This window comes from Canis lupus, chromosome 2 (genome assembly GCF_011100685.1).
Source record: "Canis lupus familiaris isolate Mischka breed German Shepherd chromosome 2, alternate assembly UU_Cfam_GSD_1.0, whole genome shotgun sequence".
Lineage (NCBI taxonomy): Eukaryota > Metazoa > Chordata > Mammalia > Carnivora > Canidae > Canis > Canis lupus.
Genome location: NC_049223.1, coordinates 44,018,555 through 44,036,470, shown reverse-complemented (window position 1 = coordinate 44,036,470; position 17,916 = coordinate 44,018,555). Strand labels below are relative to the sequence as shown.

The following is a 17,916-nucleotide window of genomic DNA, read 5'->3' as shown; positions in this document are numbered from 1 at the left end:
AGAACCTGACACATGAAGACCCAACAAAGTTGTTAAGATATGACTTCGTTGGATGGAATCAGATAAGAATGTAAGGCCCCAGTGACTAAGAAGAAAAAAGACAAGGAGCTGATGCTGAGACATGGACATCTAGCTTAGAGAGGATGGCAGGCACGAATGTAGAGCATGCCTGGCCTGGCCTGGCCTGGCCTGGAAACAAATGCACACAGATGCTCTGAGCACAGCTGAAGACACCATGCTGCCTAAGTAGTGGAGGGAGGATGTCAAGGAGGCACCTCTATCCTAGAAAACTGATTAGTTCTAATAAAGAGTTTATTAGACTAATAAAGGTTTAGTGGGTGTTGGCCAGACTAATACATATTTTGTTTTATTTTATTTTATACTGTTTTATTTTTAAAGATTTATTTGTTCATTTGAGACAAAGAGAGAGAACATGAGCAAGGGAAAGGGCCGAGGGAGACAGAGAATTTCAAGCAGATTCCATGCTGAGCATGGAGCCTGATGTGGGATCCTGAGATCGTGACCTGAGCCAGGATCAAGAGTCAGATGCTCAATCAACTAAACCACCCAGGCACCCCTATTATTTTTTTTAATTTTATTTATTTATTTATTCATGACAGACACACAGAGAAGCAGAGACTTGAGCAGAGGGAGAAGCAGGCTCCATGCAGGGAGCTTGACGTGGGACTCGATCTGGGGTCTCCAGGACCATGCCCTGGGCTGAAGGCAGGCGCTAAACCACTGAGTCACCTGGGCTGCCCCCTATTTTATTTTTTGATTAAGTAAACTTATTTTTGAATACTTTCAGATTTTGAGAAAAGCTGCAAAGAGAGTACAGAGAGACCCTAAGTACCCTTCACCCATTTTCCCCTGTTACCAGCTTTCATTCGTGGTACAAGTGTCATTGAAACCAACCTTGGTACATTACTGCAAACTAAACTCCACACTATTGCTAGTTTTTTCCTAATATCTCCCCCTGTGATCCCATTACATTACATTTAGAGACATTTTATTTTTACTCTCAATCTATCTTACTTCTTAAGGAGAAAAATATCTGTCCTCATTTATTTTATTAAAGGAGCACATAAATAAATTATCCATATGTAATATGTATTTATAAGCATACTGTTCCAAACTTTAATAAATTTTCCCAAGGAAAATTCCCAGGCTAAATTCTCTTCCTTAGGAGAGTGTATTTAGGCATAAAGTACAGGATTCAAACCATATGGGTTCAAATCCCAGTCTGGTCTTTTTCCATCTGTGCAGCCTTGGGAAAAGTTCTTCCATGTTTAATCCTTTGGGATTAGTTTCCTAATCTACAAAATAGAAAGAGTGATGGTATTACCTTACTTCTCAGGTGGAATATGGGGATTAAAATTAATAGTACATATAAATCACTTGGACCAATAAGCAATGAATTAATCTTAGTTGCTATTACTATTACTATTGTAATAGTAATAATTAGGTGTTTCATACCAGTCTTTATTCCTCAACTGGAATATTCATGGGTTTAAGGACATTCCTAACTCAAAGTAGGTACTCAGGAAATAATCACTCGTTTTACATGCTGAATGAAGGGCCATCCACCTACCACATGAAATCACAAAATATAAAAGTTTGGTGGATGAGAAAATGAATGAGATGCAGGTAGATGCAGGATACATACAAACATGCATAGGTCAGGTGGAGGCAAAAATACTGAAGTTTTGTTTCTAAGACATCAGTATATGACATCCTGTGCCCACTTCCATTTCAGCTCAATTTCTCTTCACATGCTACATGATATGAAAGGGCATGTCTTTTTCTGACATTAACAATTAAAAAGTTCAACAGGAGGACACTGCTCCTTCAAGCATTGGTAATGAACGGCAGAGGGAATCCTGGATATGATTCCTAGCTACGGCCTTCGGATAAAGTTGGCCTAGGTAGTGCGCTTGAGATGAACACGTATTATAGTCAAATGGTCTCAGTATTCAAGTGCCTTGCCAAAAGCCCGAAACACCGAGTGCTCCTTGTATCAATGCACACCTGGGCTGTGGGAACCCCAGACACAGATGCCTGTCAGGCCACATATATTTCTGCCATAAATACAACTTTCAAATGTGCTCCACTCTTATCCAGACCTCCAGACAAGGAAGCCGTTAAATGATTTTTTTCCCTTCTTTCCTGTAAGCTGCCTTTGCCTTTGAACTGCTGCTAAGCAGTTGTCCCACAGGGTGGAGGTGGAATTAGCAGCTGCAGCATGTCTTTCAGCGTCATCGCATCGGTATGTTGCTTCCTTTCACTCTCCGGTTGGGGAAGATCCCACCCCTCCTTTGCATTCCTCCTGAGCAAGTTGTGTCAAGGCAAGGCAAGAGAGGAAGCTATTCCCATCCTCCAGGGTGTAATCAAAAAGGAAGGTTTTAATTAGTTTCTCAGGATGTTCTCAGTTTCTGCACAGAGCAGCCCTTCCCTTCCTTGGCATCAGAGCACTTCCTGGATTCTTCAAGAAACACACAGTTTTACTGTCTCAGGTGTGAGACTCTATTGAAATGTAACAAGGAGTCCTGTCTTTGCTAGCCTTACCACAAGTGCAGTCCTCTATTTATTTGTATAATTAGATGATTGGGGATTGTCTCTCTCTCTCATTTTGCTGAGGATTCTATGCAGGTGGGGGCATGTCTGATTTGGGTCTCTATGATCTGAGCACCAGCAGCATGTCTGGCACATACCACATACTCGATGGATGGTTGCAAAATAAAATGATGTACATGTGATTGAAGAAGCTTCCCCTATGACAAACAAGATAGCACCTGAAGCATATGTGGCCCCCAGGGATTGCTTCTTCATGATCTTCCTGGAAGGTGTACTGTTGATGACGGTGTCTTTTCTATGTTCCAGACACTTCTCTTTGCAGAAGTGTACACCTTGTGCATCTCATTTACTATAGCTATTAACTCAATCCTTATAACAACACTGTGAATAGATTCTGTGATTATCCCCATTTTACAGGTGAGAAATATGAGACAGGGAGAGAGAAATGTCCTGAGGTCACAGAGAAGCTACTGGAAGAGCCTGGAACAGAACAAGCCCAATTGGCTCCAGAGTCTGTACACCAACTCACTATGTGATTCAGCCTCCTGGGAGGCTACATAAATAGTGCTTTCCATCCACCAAGTACATGTAGCCTGAGTGATAATCATCCTAACTGGCCAAAAAGAAAAAAAAAGAGTAATTCAGGTCTAGGCAGATACGCATAAATTTATAAACCATTTTTCATATTTAGGGACCCCCATAAACAAATACACACTTCAGATTTAACAGGATCAAGGACTGTGTATCATCACAGGCAAAAATAAACCCGGGCAAAAATTATCCCTTGAATCCCTTGATGTCAAGTACACTCTTACACATCTAGTGAATCAAAAGTCTGCCTCTTTCTTTCCTTTTTTTTCTTTTTCTTCTTTTCTTTTCTTTTTTTTTACAATATCACTTGAAGGATAGTTATGTGAATGTACAAATTAACTGTTCACTCCACTCCACAGACTTCATGGAATCCCAAGCGGCTAAAGGATAGAGGTTAAATCCCATTAAATTAGGATTTCTGTATGAAGAAATGTTCCTGCGGTACCGAAAGGCATATACTTCATTCCAGTATAAGTAGAATTTAGACACAAAGAAGTGGGCAGGAAAACATTTCTCCCTCCTCTAAATCCCCAGTGCACATTGGACCATTCTTCTTGTTCTTGACATTTAGTGGATTGTAGTCTGATGTCTGCACTCATCTCCCTACAAAAACTATCAACTCCTTAAAACAGGAACTGTGTCTTGCAGTAAAAGGCAGTGTTCTGGAAAGAGCAAGATTTCTATTGGTAAGTGCAATTACCCCTTGCTATTTGCACTACCTTGGGCAAGTTCCTTAACTTCTCGCATCCTTGCTTTATTCATCTATAATATGAGGTTAATAGTGGTACGTGTAGTATTACCAGCTAGAATTTTAAGATTATTTGGGACTTTGTTTTCTCATTGAAATTGATATGCTTTAGTCTGGGAACACATTAAGATTTCAGTAAATAAATTAAAAACAAACAGGCAAACACCTTCTTAAACCCATAAAGGCAAAGAAAACAAGGGAAGAGAGATAAGATAGAAAAACACACATCCGTACTGAAAGCCGTGGACTGATGTGTGATCTGATTTGGCAGATGGTCAAACATGGAAACCCTCTGGTGAATGAAGGCACAGAGAAGGGGAGAAGGCTCATTTGCATTTCAGAATCTCAGAAAGGCTCCGGAGTTGGGAGACAGGAGGCACTTTGGAAGTGGGTGTTGGTGGGATGAAAGCAAGAATGCCACTGAAGGTCTTCGTAAGGACTGGTGAAACCCTGGGGTCCTTTCCATTCCCCACACAAGGCCAGGTGCCTGCACGGCTTAACTGTGAGTAATGCTTATGTACACAAAGCACTAGGCAGAGAGAATATTAATATGACCAAAAATTGTTATTTAAATTACATTAGAAAAACAGAGAAAGAAGTGTGTGTTTGAGGTGAGAGGAGGTACTTGAGGAGGCTAAATCCTTGTCTTCCATTGTTCGGGACAATATCTAAAAATCAACAAATTAAAAAGCCAGCAATAGAGCACATTATATAAAACAATGAAGGCAAATACCCAGAAGAAACAGCTAAAAGGATTAAAAGGTGATTTCCTCTAAGGGATGAGAATTGAAGTTGCCTGGGTGAGACAGGGGCTAATATTTTGTATTATAAGCCTAGAAGAGTGATTTGACTTTTATATCTCTGTACGTTTTTAATCTTGAAAAAAAGTTTTTAAATGAAGGGTGGGCTACAGAAGGCATCAATAAACATCACTGCCAGGTCTCTTAATCCCTGCTCATTTTTATTTTACCCCCTGTTCATTTCATTTATTTATGCTCATATTTATTGCTCTGTAAGTTCTCCTTAAATGTTTACTAAATGACTGAGAAAAAAAAAACATATAAATAAGTAAATAAATAAATAAATAAATAAATAAATAAATAAGCAAATGAACCATGAAGATTCACAAACTGAGTCACCAACGTCTTCAGAAGTGGGAAAAAGGAAGGGACACATTTATTACCTTAGATTTTATAATGTAAAAAAATGAACAGTCACCTAGGAACAAAGTTTTGAACAATGAATGATCAGTGTCCTTGGCACTTTTTATGGGAGGGACAGAGAGAAACTGCTATAAATAGGAAATCAGGTATCTGTTCCAAAGGCATGACCTGAGAAATATGAGAATTATGTTTAACTTAAAAAAACTCCCTTAAAGTACCATACTCGACCTAAAATATGACTGGTAAATTAATCTGACAGTGTCAACTCTTAGGTTGACCTTTGCCATTACCACTGCTACATGGGCTCGCATGTCTCCGCACCTCCCCTTCAGCTCCACAAGCATGGCGGTGATTGATTTAGCACTAGTGTTCACCAGGTCACATTTACCGTTGGGGAGCTTGGCACACGTTAGCATATTCACACACACACTCAGGACTTCACAGGACTTCACATGGCACAAATAAGCAACTATCACCTTGACTAACCCGTGTCACAGTTTGGTTTTGTATGTACTCTTCTCTCCAGGAGGAGTCTCCTCCCTAGAGTTTCCATCCTTGCAGTTTTCCCCTCTTGCATTCTTTCATCAGGATGAACCAGAAGAGATTAGGTAAAAAGAAGATCCACTTCAGTGAGTTGTTTACTCCTCTTACACTCAGCTGTTTCATTTCTTTTGTGACCCCTGCCTGCCAAGGCTACAACTTCTTCACTGAAGCACAAATCAATGAAGATCAAAGGTCTGACCTCAACCAAGGAGAAATGTGATGGGCCTATCACTTGGTTTGCATGTTTGCTTGTTTGTTGAGATGCATGAAGGAAAAATAGCAGGAGAGGACCGCATAGATCTTTTCTTCTCCAAGAAAATTGCTTCTGAAAATCCAGATGACATGTATTTTTGAGGATTTTTTAAAAATTATATTTCCAATAGTAAAAATAAATTAAACTCTCTCTCCCAACACCCACACATACTGCTCAGCAGAGCTGGTGATTTATGATTTAATAATCCCCTCAGAAATACAAAACCCAGTCAAACAACAAAGGTTCAGATTAAACCCAAGCGAAATCAACAGATGCCTGGCACCATGTACTAACTACCACCAACTGGAGGGTCCCATGGAATGCATGAAGGAGGGAATTCCAGAGACACTGAGTCAGTCCTGGAGCCAACGTGCCACTCTTGGCAATGACTAGGGACAAAGGAAAGTCCCAGGTGAAGAGTTCAAGTTTTATTGAATCCATTTCATTACTGAAAATCTCCAGTGATGTAAGATTTCTAAGCTTGAAGTCATTATCTGAATGCTGGGCTATATCTTTCATAAGAATTAAATATCAAAAGAGGATAACAAAGGTGGTCCAAAGGACACTAGTAGATTTGTAACTATGGGAAACTGTCAGTGAATATGTGCAATGAATTAACCTTGGCCAATTTTGCTGATCCTAATTATTAGTTTCTTTTTAGTACATAGGTCCTATAGTAAGAAGTATGTGAGTGTCTTGTCTCCTCCCCACAACCTCGCTACCACCGATGATAGCAAGTCTCAGACTGAGTTCTGCTGTATCAACACTATCAAACAGTCACAAAAAGCAAAGCATAGACAGTACTGTAAGCTTTATATAGTTCCAGGTTTCTGAACTTTTTTAGGTGTTTGAACCACATTCTGCATGAAAAGTTCCCTCAAAGCAAATGCAATAGTATTTCAGCAGAAGGTTTTAGCTACATTCAGGCAAGTAAGTACTCGGAATCAGGAAGCTTATTGGAGAGTTATGCCTTGGCACCACCCTGCAGGGCACAGATTACATGGGTTGCTCCATTTTTATGTTTCATTCATGCAAGGGTGAGGGCTGTGTCTTAAACATTTCTAGCTAGTCCACATCCAAACACCTAATATCATGAATAAAAAACCTATTTATTACATTTGCTAAGCTACTTTACAAACTCTCATATTCAGTTGGGTGCTGAATTTCTTGCCATAGCTAACTCTGGAGCAGGATCTTCCAGTTAGATGCTAACTAATAAACCATGTACAAAGGTGAAGAGTATCCCCCCAAAGGAATTTGTGAATGTGACCTTATTTGGAAATAGGGTCTTTGTACAAGTAATCAAGTTCAGACAGGGTCATAGTGGATTGGAATATGCTCTAATCCAACAACTAGTATCCTTATAAGTGGAGGGAAATTTGAGCACAGACATATACAGAGGGAAGAACACTTTGCAAAGATGGGAGAAGAGAATGAATTGATGCATCTAGAAGCCAAGGAACATCAAAGATTGCTGGCAACCACCAGAAATTATGAGGAAGGGATGGACTGAGTTTTCTCTCAGAGCCTCCAGAAGGAATCAGCCCTATTGGCACCTCAGTGTTGGACTACTAGCCTCCAAAATTGTGAAAGAATAAACTTCTCTTGCTTAAGCCTGTCTGCACTAATTTGTTAGGACAGTATCAGGAAACTAATACACCAAGGAATATGGAATATGTATTTCCAAGTAGGACCGCTAACAACTCCAGGGGATAGAAACTAACCACTACACACATCACAATGCTAACAATGCTGAAGCATCCAAAAGTAAATTGTAGGCAACATGACAACATGCTAGTAGGATTGCCATATGTATGTTTTTAACAATTATATTTTGAACAGCTGTACAAAGCAGCTAAAAGCCACATAAGACACAGATCACCTTTATATCCTTGGATCTGTAGATCCATTCCAGTTTTTTTAGACTTAGAAGACAGAGTAGTTTCTGTCTCATCTTTCCCAAGGACTTTTGGAGCCTTTGTAGGGCATGGCTCATTCACAGGCTCAGTTTGCTATTGATTAATAGACATCATGTGTGCCAACAGATGAAGCCAAATCCCATATATAAAACATCACCCATCTTGACCAGAAATTTTGGTTTTTGAGGTGAAAAGACAAAAATTTATTTGAAAGAATCTTTTGTGATTTTTTTCTAATGCAGGAGCTCTATAAAAGGAAATAAAAGAGAATCATTGTGTGGATAACAAGGGATGAATATGATTTATTGCAATTTATTCAAATTACTTGTACATATACATTTTATTCAAATCCTCATATTTTTGTGACTGTCGACTCACTGGTGCTAAATCATCCTGAGTAAAAATCCTTGTTCTGAAACTTATTGTCTGTGTAAACTGGAGAGAGCCTTTATTTGTACAAACCACAATAATGTACACCTCACAAGCTTGTAATGAGGATCCAGTGAAACTATATATGTCACATATGAATTGCACAATGCTAGATAAATATTTGCTTCTTTCCTCCATTGACAAAGATCTTGCATTTTTTTTGTAAGAAGTCAGTTGTTCCAGTATGGAACCCACTATTTTGTTATGAAATCTAGGCATAAGTGATAGTCATAGAAGTCCACTTGCTCCTTCAGGTTTGCCTATAGACTTCAGAGTGCTATGGACCAGAAACAGGCAGGCCCCTGCAGAGAGGAGCATCACTGTGCCTTTAGCTCCAGGTGCTTCCGCCTACAGATTGACAGTGGCCAGAAGCTGAGTTTCATCCCCAAAGTACACCCCTACACCACCACCACCCCAACAGTATTCCTCTAGCTTCACTTTTTGGACCCACACTGGAATGAGTTGAATGTGCTACAAGCATAAGATGGGCCACCATGTATATTAATGGGCACAGCACTGTCCTGCCTCAGGGGAAAGCACATGAATTTGGGACCATGAGAGAGTGATTTTGAATTGAGGAGCCACCTTTTACTACCCGGCACACCTTAGGAAACTTACTTTAACTTCCTCAGCCTCAACGTCTCATCTGGAAACATGGAGCTCTTATTTCCCCTGTTGTTGACTTGCAGTGAAGATCAAATAAGATAATATGCAAAAAGTTCTTTGCACAGTGCCCAACTCATACCTGACTTCCAACCAACAGACCCCCCACACACACACCCTATATATACTCTGTTCACTGTGCCTTCCCTCCTCTTTTGCTCTCACAGAAATATTGTTCTTCATTAATGGCTGGCTTCTCACAACTTCTTCCTATCCCTCATGCTCAGTGAATCTCCCTAAAGTACTTCTGCTCTTATTTCCAATAGTAACTTAGAGATCCCAGGTTTTGTAGCCTTACTCTGTGCCAAGAGCTCCATAAATACTCTCAGATTGTCACCACAACTCTCCAACATAGGTCATACTTCCCCTAATTTACATAAAAGGAGATCAAGGCCAGGAGAGATTACACTTAACCTAACAAGTGAGTGAATCAAAATCCAGTGTGTCTAACTATGCAACCCCTACATGGCATTGTCTAGAAGACTTACTGGCCCATACTACCAGTCACATTTTAGGCATGCAATCCATGTACCAAGTGACAACATGCATGAAGACAGTTTTAACACAATGTTTAAGTTCATAGTAAATGCGGAATAAAAGTTAGTTAATTATTACTACAAATAGTTAATTGGTAATTAATTGATGATAGTTAAATAATTGTGAATATGTTTATTATCCTATAGACGTTCTCAGGCAAAAGGAATTCCTGAAAAAGAAAGACTTCTTTCTATTTCCTAAGAAAAGAGGATTTTTGAAAGGTTATGGATTAAGGCAGAATCCAATCATTAAAAAAAAAAAAAAAAGGCTCAAAGAAAATTAGGAAAACTTGGGTCCATCCCATAATGAGGCTCTTCCTTAGCATAACATTCAACAATATTTTTAAAGGTGCTGTGGTGACGTGTTGACAGTTGTTAAGGCTATGATGAAAAGATCAAAGGGAGAATAGTGAATACAAGACCATGAGCCATGTAGAGCTGGTAATCAAGGGACAGCCCAGTTTTACATACTTGCTCATCTCCCTGACTAACAGTGAAGGCCCCACCCCAGCCCCCCTCACCCCATGTTAGAATCTAACTACACCATAGTCGAGAGTTAGAGTAACACAAAAGTAATTCTGTAATGATGAGAATCAGATTCCTTCAACTCAAGTTATGACAGACTTCTTACTATCCACCAATTTCCGCAAGACTACTTTAAACTGATTTTGTTATCTGTATCCTGAGAATTTGGCCTGGTGTCCTAATTCAAGTAGGGATTGCTAATTACTCACACTCAGTTTTAAAGACCAAGTTGCCAACAGTGGAGTAAAGTATTATCTCTGCCTCAGATCCTATAGAGGAGCTCCACTGGGTCAGTGCCCAGGACACCTGCCATGTCAATAAAGAAAAGCCCACATGAGAAAGGAGTTGGTTATTTTGATAAGACCCTTAGCAGTAATTTCCTGAGAATGGAAAAGTGAGATCGAATGTGTCTGGCAGAGCTACTGATGGTGAGTGGTCGTACACCGTTGTTATTGTTTTGTTTCGTTTCCCCGAAGGAGGAGGTGAACACATGTTTTAGCTTTATATCTGGCACCCAGCCCTTTCTAAGGAAGAACTTCTGACTCTTGCCAGCAATAGACTTAACTGCTTTCGACTGGATTTTATTAATCTGGATGGTCATGCATCCAAATCACAAACAGAAAGGAGGTTTTCCCCAAGCCAGGGCCAGGTGCAGAAGAACCGCACACTGACCCTCACTGTAATGTGTGCTGATGATATTCTGAAACAGCCGTGACTTAGGTCCATTGGGAGCAAGATACAACTCTATTATCATGGTTACAACTGGACTTTCCCAGGTTTCCCAAGTTTGTAGATCCAATAATACTGAAGGCAATTCCTGCTGAGCACAATCATTAAAAACAAGAAAATAAAATTTCAAAGACCTACTATGACCTAACGACCATTATCTCATAAAATAAGGATATTTTAACAATAAAAGAAGTAAGACACTCATAATCTCAGAATAAAGGAGTCTTCTAAGTTACTAATTTAGAATTACATTTTTCAAAAGTATTCTGATGATTCTTATGAAACTACTAACCAATGAAAATATAAAAATGAAAAAAAAAAACAGAATGTTTCTCATTTTCTGGAAAAATCCTTAAATATGACTAACTGGTCCTGGAGGAGCATATCTCATCGATTACCTAAGGTATAAATATAGGAATTTTGTGTGTGTGTGGGGGGGGGGTTGTTTTGTTTTGTTTCGTTTTACATATAGGAATTTTGCTAGAATTCATGAATGCGTAAATTGGGTTAATGGAATCCTGGAAAAAACCTGATGAAATCCTGGAGACAGATTTGTGGCTGAGACCACAACTGAGCCTCAGCCCTTCTATTGTGCCATCATGATGCCTCTAGTCACACTGCTCACTTTTGCCTCAAAACTCTCCCATGGGGCCATGATTAGCCACACCACTTGGCATTTAATCCCACATCTTTGATATTGACAGCTCACAGCACTTACTTGGCTACATTACATTCCATACATATTTTCTAGATGAATAGAATTTCTTCCACATCCAAGGGCAAGAAAGTCCCTGGCAAAATGTAGGACTAAAATATAAATACAGTAGCCTCTGTAATAAGATTAGTCATTTCAAATACCCACATGGGCAGGAAGATAACATGAACATTGAAATTCTGTAGGCATATAAAGTCCAATTTAAAAAAGAAAAAACTACTGAGGCATCTAAAAACAAATTCTGGGAGTTAAAACCTGATTTCCCAGGTATCTTATTTTTGCTTAAGCCCCTTTTTCCACCATTCCTTTACTTAAGAAGGCTTAGCCTTTCTTCTTTTCAAGTGTACCTTTCTTCTCAGAAGTCTTTCCAACTATCCCATCCTTGCGTGATTTTTCCCACCTATGAGTTCCTGGAGTGTTTGTTATCTCTTCTCTTCTCCCTCAAAGCAAAAAAATTAAGAGTGTTATAGGCGCAATGAGGGCTAAATAACAGATCTTTTTCCACCCTACTAAGCAAGATATTCCCACCCTACCTTCCACAAACCAGGGAAATTCTAATCACCCCTCAAGGTCACATCAGCAGAGTTGCTTCCTTCTCCTTATACCAGCCTGGGGTCTCTTCCCTTCTACCCTAATTAACTATTTCCTCTTCCAAGATTCCATGTAAACTTTTTCCATTGAGCAAAAAGAGTACATGTGTTATGGTGAAATTACTGAGATTAAAAGTCAAATGGCCCACTAATACTGCCTCACATAGTCTTCAGTTGCTTAATCCAATCTGCAACGACTAATTAAAACTTCTCTCCCTTCAATCTTCTAAAAACAGTCTCATTCTTCTTAGTTTTAGCATATAAACTTGCCTCTGAAATGGAAGATAGAGAGCACCTGATGAGAAATCCCAAACATCAAATATTTCCCTAATATTACCTATATCAAACAACCCACACTGAACCCTTACTATCTTCCGCCATCTTGTTACAGTGAAGGATATGCCCCTTCTTCTGAGAGTAACCTCTTCAGATCCCACTATTTTTCATCTTTTCATAAACTATAAATACTTGTTATCCCTTTTTCCTCTTTGTGTAGTCAAACTCTCAACTGGATTCTATCACTTGGCTCTTTCTGTGGTCTGAATGTACAAGTTCCCTGAAAAATTCTTATGTTGAAATCCTAATGCCCATGTGACGGTACTGAAATGTGGGGCCTCTGGGAGGTATTTAGGTCATAGGATGGAACAGACTAAGACATCTCTTAAACATAGATAAATCTCTCTCCCACCTCAAAAACAAATATGCATCCTCAATGAAACCTTCATTCCTCCATTCCCACCCCAACTCCTGCAGCATCTCTTTTTAACCTTTTATAGCTAACCTGCCATAGGGCTACCTATACATGCTGTCACCATTTCCACATCTCCCATAAAAAAGTAGCCTCTCCATAGTTCCTTCCCAGCACCTTACTTCATGAGTCCCCTCCATAAAGTTGTAAAATCTAGCCAGTAAAACTAAAGGATGCTCAAATAAATTTGAATCTCAAATAATAATAATAATAATAATAATAATTTTAGCAGATTTTTAGATGTAGTACAGGGCATACTTATACTAAAAAAAGTGCTTTGTTTTTTGTTTTTTGTTTTTTTTTTTTTAATTTGAGAGAGAAAGAGAGAGAGAGCATGAGCAGGGGGAGATTCTGAGGGAGTGGGAAAAGCAGACTCCCCACTGAGTGGGATGCCCTACACTGGGCTCCATTCCAGGATTCCAAGATCATGACCTGAGCCGAAGGTAGCCACTTAACCAACTAAGCCACCCAGATGCCCCAAGAAATACTTGTTGTTTATCTGAAACTCAAACTAGTTGCCCATATTTTATCCAGCAACCCTGTCTTTCCCACATAATACAATCCAACTTGGATATATTCTGGTCCTTTGATTTGGAATGTTTTGCATTGCTGTTTTTACAAATGCTAAGTGTATTCATTGCCTAAGCCTGATGTAAAAAAGAGCCACCGACTCGGCGGTTTAAAACCAGAGAAATGTATGATCTCATAATTCTGGGGTTAGAAGTCCAAATTCAAGATGCTGGCAGGGCTATCCCATTCTTTTCACCTTCCTTCTGGGAGCCCCAGATGATTTTTGGTTTATGGCAGGATAACTTTGATCCAGATCTGGCTCAGTCTTCACATATTCATCTTTCCTTTCTGTGTCTTCTCCTCCTCTTGTAAGGACACCTGTCATATTGCGCTAAGGGCCCACCTTATTCCAGTATGACCTCAGATTAATTAATTACATTGATAATGACCAAATTTCCAAGAAAGATTAAATACTGAGGACTGATGACTAGGATTTCAACATATCTTTTGGGTTGACACAAGTCAACCCTCACACTATTTCTTCTGCTAGGAACGTGCTGTTTTCTCTTTTCCCTAGGGTCTCCTATTTACTTCTACCCACACTTTAAATTTCAACTTAGCAAACAACTCTTTGACTTTCTTAAGTTAATCCCATCCCCTAATTCTGTACTTTTAAAGGACCATATTCTTCTCTTCATTGCACTTTTAGAGTCTGTGTGATAATTCTACATGCACCAGCTTGATAATGTGATGAATGTCTTTGTTTTGCTTTGGACTGCACTCCATGAAGGCAAGAACCAGGCCTGTTTGGCTCATTAGTATTTGCTGGGCTGTGAGCCTTACACTTGGAAGGTACTTAATGAAGACTTGTCCTATTAATGAATAAATCAATCATGATTTTGATGAATTATTTTACAGCATAAATGCCTTAAGGGCAGAATGGAATCTTTATATTCACAAAGCCTAGAAGAGGCTTGATAGAAAACCTGTGTTCAATTAGAGATTTCTGAATAATTAATTAGTTGTTTTCATTCTTACTCTTTTGTGGCTTTTATCCTAAAAAGAATATCAGGGGACGCCTGGGTGGCTTAGCGATTTAGTGCCTGCCTTCAGCCTAGGGCCTGATCCTGGAGTCCCAGGATCGAGTCCCACATCGGGCTCCCTGCATGGAGTCTGCTTCTCCCTCTGCCTGTGTCTCTGCCTTTCTCTCTGTGTGTCTCTCACGAATAAATAAATAAAATCTAAAAAAAAAAAAAAAAAAAAAAAAAAGAACATCAGGGAGGGAGACAATTACCAGGTAAGATAGATAAGATAGAGATAGGTGTTTGTGTATTAAATGCATAAAACACTTAATTCATTTTAAGTATTTCATTTAGTATTTCATTTAGTTTCAAATGTTCAACAAAATCATTCAATTTTATTCATGAGAGACACACACAGAGATAGAGAGAGGCAGAGACACAGGCAGAGGGAGAAGCAGGCTCTGTGTCAGGAGCCTGACGTGGGACTCAATCCCAGGTCTCCAGGATCAGGTCCCAGGCTGAAGGCGGCACTAAACCACTGAGCCACCCGGGCTGCCCCAAATAGACCCATATTTGTCACCAAAAGACCATCCCTGACCTGCGTTCGAATGACAACAGTAAAAATTGATTCAATTTTGAATACTTATAGGAAAAGTTATCCCCAAAGACTTCGTTAAAACATGTTTACTGAGCTTTATAATGTTCTTCAATTTTATGCAATTCTACTTCTAAGTTTATGAAATAGCAAAACACAAAAACGTCTCTGGATATCTCAACTTTTACTTTTTCTCTTCTAAGCTATGAATGACAAAGACAGTGTCAGAGTACCAAAAAGGGCACTTTCTTAGGATTATATGTGTGCTTAAAAAATAAAACTAGCCCCAGGAAATAAGAAGCTTTTGAGATTGGACTCAGAAGCAAAGCTCATTCATTGCTTGCATCCTCCTCTGCTAATTTCTTCAAATAAGTAATGCATCAATAAGTCAGAGTCAGTGGAATGTCTTAGCTATGTATTTTTAATGATGGTGAACAAGAGGATTTTGCCAATGCCTATGGAGATAGAGGAAGATTTATTGAAAGCACATCTAGCATTGATACTGCACCAGTTTGGATTTTAGGTTGGTTTCCATTGGCCCTTGGTTCCTTAGGAACTTACCTTAGATTACTTTTTGAGCTACAGAGAACTGAAATGAACAAAAATTGTGTCTTCTAAGAATTTGTACAGCTTGGATAAATCAATGTTAAAAGTTGAACTTGTTGGGACACCTGGGTGGCTCAGTAATTGAGTGCCTCCTTTCAGCACAGGAAGTGATCCTGGAGTCCTGGTATCGAGTCCCACATCAGGCTCCCTGAATGGAGCCTGCTTCTCTCTCTGTCTGTGTCTCTGCCTCTCTCTCTCTGAGTCTCTCATGAATAAATAAATTTTTTTTTTTTAAAAAAGGAAGTTCAACTTGTTAAACATCTACGTAAGTAAAAGATATAATCAACTTTGCTCTAAAAGAACGAAAATAGAGTTTAAATATTTTTAATGTAGTCTGATTCTTTGATATGCTCCAGAGCTGTTGATTTCAAGTATGTTTAACAGACACTTGTTAGCTTCCTACTATTTATGATAACATGCTATTGTACGTTTAGTGATTTGATAGGTTAGTAGGGAAAGGCCATTTTTTCCTTTTTTATCTCATTTACTCTCACACTACTACCACATTCCCAACACTTCTGACACCAGATGTGTGCATTTTCCCCACTCCAAGCCATTCTGTGACATCAGCTGGGTATCTTATAATTTAATTCAATCCTGACATCATCTACCTGGAGATAGCATCTGATCCCACAGGTCAACGGCTCAGCCCCAGAACACTGCTCACCACTTAGATGTCAGTCACAACTAGTAGGTCCCAGGTTACCCATGACTTCAGTCCAACTAGGCTACAAAATGGAGGCTCCCATGCCCCTTCCTCAGGTTTGGTTAATTTGCTGGAGTGGCTCACAGAACTCAGAAAAACTTTTACTTACATTTGCCAGTTTATTAAAGGAAACTGAAGAAGGATATAGATAAAGCGTGAGATGAAGAGATGCATATGGTAAGGTCTGGGAGGCTTCCTAGTATAGGAGCTTCCATCCCCATGAAATTGGGGCATGTCAGTCTGCCAGTATGTGGATATGTCCATGAGCCTGGAAGCTCCCGGAACCCCATACTACTGGAATTTTATGGAGGCTTCCTTTACTCCATTTCCAACTTTTCTCCCCTATCTAGAGATAGTGAGAGTGAGAGAAAGGTCTGAAAATTCTAAGCTTCTAGTCATGGCTTGGTCTTTCTCATGAACAGTCTGCATCTGACAGCCTACCCAGAGTCACCTCATTAGAACAAAAAATGTTCCTAGAGCTCTTATCACTTAGGAATTTACGAGGGCTTTAGGAGTTCTCTGTCAAGGACAGGGTCAAAGACCAAATGTTAGAACAAGAGATGCTCCTAGTGTTATTATCACTTAGGAATTTACAAGAGCTTTAGAAGTTTCATGTCAGGAACTGAAGGGGCAAAGACCAATATACATACTTTCTATTATCTCACAGAATGAGAAAGTAAATCTTTTAAGTGGACCTCCTTATGTATGTATCCACTTTTACAACAGGATTAGCCCAATCATTCTATACCCCTACAAGAATTTCATGATGAGTCAGGTTTTCTCTCAAATGCCTTCACTTGAAGAACACCCCAGGATTTGCTTTGTTATATGGGTCTTTAAATAATATCCACATTTTAAAACAAATATCATTGTTTTGTCCATTTTCCACTTGTACTTTGTTAACTAATCTAGCTCATCTGATTCATCTACATTTTCAATACATTTCAGTAGTAGTCCAAATTGTTTTCAGATGAACAGAGTAAGTTACTTCAATTTGTTTTCCCTTTGTTTATAAACAAGATGTTTCAACTTTAAAGGTATTTAAAAGTTCTTTATTAAATCATATGATGTAAAAATTATCCCATTTGCACCACAGTAGAGGGGGAAAGAAATATTTGCAATGACATTTGTCTTAAAATCTTACTTCTATCTAGAAAGCCTCTGGGTGAAGCCTGGGGTGATAATGCTTATCCACATGGTCTCTCAAGGAGAGCCCAGACCCCTAAACAGTTGTTGAAAAAAAAATGTGTAAATCAAACTGCAAATAGAAGCAAATATTAGAGTATCTAGAATTAGAGCATCTAAGAAGATAAAACTTTAAGTAGACAAACAGACAATACTATTTGATAAGACGTTCTAAAGAAAGATGTTCTCTCCAAATATTGTTCTATTCTTTCTTACTTTTTTAATGAAAATAGGAGATTGTGGGTTAGAGAATAAAAAAGGGTGTGACTAACCTCAAGGATGCATAGTCCTGAGAAGTTTTAAGATGAGGTTAGGCTGTCAACTTGCTTTCTCACATATGACATAAAGAGATGCAAATGGATACAGAGCTGAAGGTGGCATTCAGTTTTGGCCTAGGCAGAGAAAAATGGCAACAACTACCCTAATGCCCATTTACCAAAGCATAGTGAACTCAAGGAGGTCCAGGATACTTACCTTATTCAATGTTTTAGCAGCATCACAATATAATGGGCCTCAAATTAAATTCAAATAGCACAGGCACTATTATTCATGAATAGCATCACCAA

At 39.1% G+C, this 17,916-nt stretch overlaps 1 long non-coding RNA gene across 6 annotated transcripts in view; it reads right to left on the bottom strand.

The window, feature by feature from the left end:
• Window positions 1-17,916, bottom strand: part of LOC106557902 — a 402,448-nt gene that overhangs the window by 24,946 nt on the left and 359,586 nt on the right. For 4 of the 6 annotated variants that reach the window (XR_005355540.1, XR_005355539.1, XR_005355541.1 and 1 more), the window contains one exon: window positions 11,736-11,828. The exons of the other annotated variants lie outside the window; for them this stretch is intronic. This is a non-coding gene — a long non-coding RNA (uncharacterized LOC106557902). The remainder of the gene's footprint in view (window positions 1-11,735; window positions 11,829-17,916) is intronic. 6 annotated transcript variants of the gene reach the window in all.